Source organism: Durio zibethinus, unplaced genomic scaffold, assembly GCF_047325235.1.
Source record: "Durio zibethinus cultivar Kanyao isolate XHJ-2024 unplaced genomic scaffold, ASM4732523v1 HiC_scaffold_355, whole genome shotgun sequence".
Lineage (NCBI taxonomy): Eukaryota > Viridiplantae > Streptophyta > Magnoliopsida > Malvales > Malvaceae > Durio > Durio zibethinus.
Genome location: NW_028322978.1, coordinates 1 through 2500, shown reverse-complemented (window position 1 = coordinate 2500; position 2500 = coordinate 1).

Sequence of the window (2500 nt, the reverse complement as noted above, 5' to 3'; positions counted from 1 at the left end):
GGCCCTGGTGCGGGCGCTTGCCTCGACCACCATCGGCACACGCTGGGCCCTGGTGCGGGCGCTTGCCTCGACCACCATCGGCACACGCTGGGCCCTGGTGCGGCAGGTTGCCTCGAGCACCATCGGCACACGCTGGGCCCTGGTGCGGTCGGTTGCCTCGAGCACCATCGGCACACGCTGGGCCCTGGTGCGGTCGGTTGCCTCGAGCACCATCGGCACACGCTGGGCCCTGGTGCGGGCGCTTGCCTCGACCACCATCGGCACACGCTGGGCCCTGGTGCGGCAGGTTGCCTCGAGCACCATCGGCACACGCTGGGCCCTGGTGCGGCAGGTTGCCTCGAGCACCATCGGCACACGCTGGGTCCAGCTGTCGCAACCCTCGGTCCGGCTGGGGCTTAGACATGGAATGAACTCCGTGTGCCTAAGTCAACCCACGGAACGAGCGTGCGGGCGCTCAGCCGGCCGGAGGGGCATAATGCGCAAGCCGGGGATCGGCCCGGTCCCCCCGCGTGCTGCTGCCGATCCGGTCCCCCCCGCGTGCTGCTGCCGATCCCGCTGCCGGTCCGATCTTAGACCGGGAATGAGCTCCGTATGCTTAGATCGGGAATGAACTCCGTATGCCTAAGTCAACCCACGAAACGAGCGTGCGGGCGCTCAGCCGACCGGAGGGGCATAATGCGCAAGCCGGGGATCGACCCGGTCCCCCCGCGTGCTGCTGCCGATCCCGCTGCCGGTCCAGCTGCCGCGACCCTCGGTCCGACTGGGGCTTAGACATGGAATGAACTCCGTATGGCTAAGTCAACCCACGGAACGAGCGTGCGGGCGCTCAGCCGGCCGGAGAGGCAGGATGCGCAAGCCGGGGATCGATCGGGTGCTAGGTGGGTTTAGGCACATCTTCAAATTTCTGCCGTGCCAATGCCATTTTTATGGCTTGTAAATTCATACAATGGTCCCCTAAGCCTTCACGTGAAGTTTCGTTGGAAGATTACTCGTTTTCTATTTTTCACGATTTTCGAAACTTTTTGCGGTTCGTGATTTTTTAGAATTTTTTTAGAAGGAGTTTTGGCCCCAAATTTTGTGGACGTGATCCTTCTATTTTTGTTGGCATGCACAAAAAAATTCAGCTAAAAACTCGAACCGGAGAAGATTTCGTGACCGTTTGAAAAAAGTGTCCCCATTTCAGACACTTGAACGGCTACTGGCAGCAAACCTGTAAAATCTCAAACGCTCTTTAAGGGGGTGTGAGTTCTCAGAGATTTGATGAGGGATAGGGGGCCAACACAAGGGCCAAGTACCAGCACCCATCGCACGTCATGTGCGCACACCCCCCGGCCCCCCTCCCAATCGCCGGAACCCCAATGCCGCTCGCGACCTTAGCCTCAAGGCCCCGGTTCACCTACCAAGTCCATTAATCAACATCTTTTTAGAAGATCAAAGGTGCTGAACATTGTGGTGCTAAATCATCTCCTACAATCAAGGATTGGCTATGTAATCGTGGTGCTATATCATCTCTAAGACGTCTTCTATGTAATCTTGTTAATCAATATAATATCTATGTAATCACGGATTCTATGTAATCTTGTTAACCAATGTAATATTAGAGCCACTAGATTGGCTCAATCTTAGCCATTAATGTAAAAGGACCACCCACATTTGTACACAACAACCATTGAGCGAACACATATTATTCTTGCCTATATTATCTTATTCTCTTTCTATCATTTGTAATTTCTGTGTGACGTGTGTTTTGTAATAGCTTATTTGATTGAAGGCTGATCTTATTGAGTCCCCGAGCAACTTATTTGATTGAAAGCTAATCTTGGACAATCAGGTTTTCTGGAGTTGAAGTCTATGATAAGAGTACTTGTCTTGACCACCATCGGCACAACTCATCGTCAAGACAACTTAAGGTTTGATCAATTTAGTTACCACATAAACAAGTATCTAAATCAAATATCGACAATTGATAGATTAAAATCAACTCATCTGTAAATATGTCAATAGCAAATTGAAAGGAATTCCCCACTAATTGCTTTAGCTTCATAGTAATTTAAGCACAATAGAAGAAATTTATGTCAAACAAAGTTGTAGTCAATGGTTCATAAGTTATGTAGTGTGCAACATGTGTATGTATGAATTTTGTAGAAGAAACTTTGACATTTAAAAGAGTTATTTGAAAGAAAGTACATGACTCATGAATTACGTGGAAGAAATGGCTATTAAAAAAAAAATTTGAATCGCTATTGAAAAGAATCACGTGGAAGAAACATGGCTACTAAAAAAATAAAAATTTTGAATCGCTATTGAAAAGAATCACGTGGAAGAAACATGGCTACTAAAAGAATAAAAGTTTTGAATCGCTATTGAAAAGAATCGAACCCAAGCCTTAAAACCCATGCAACAAGACATTATCCAACACAACCATTTTAAATTTAAATTACTAATGTCAAACTAATTTTTATATTAGCTATAATAAGTGTTATACAAGGAACAAAAATTT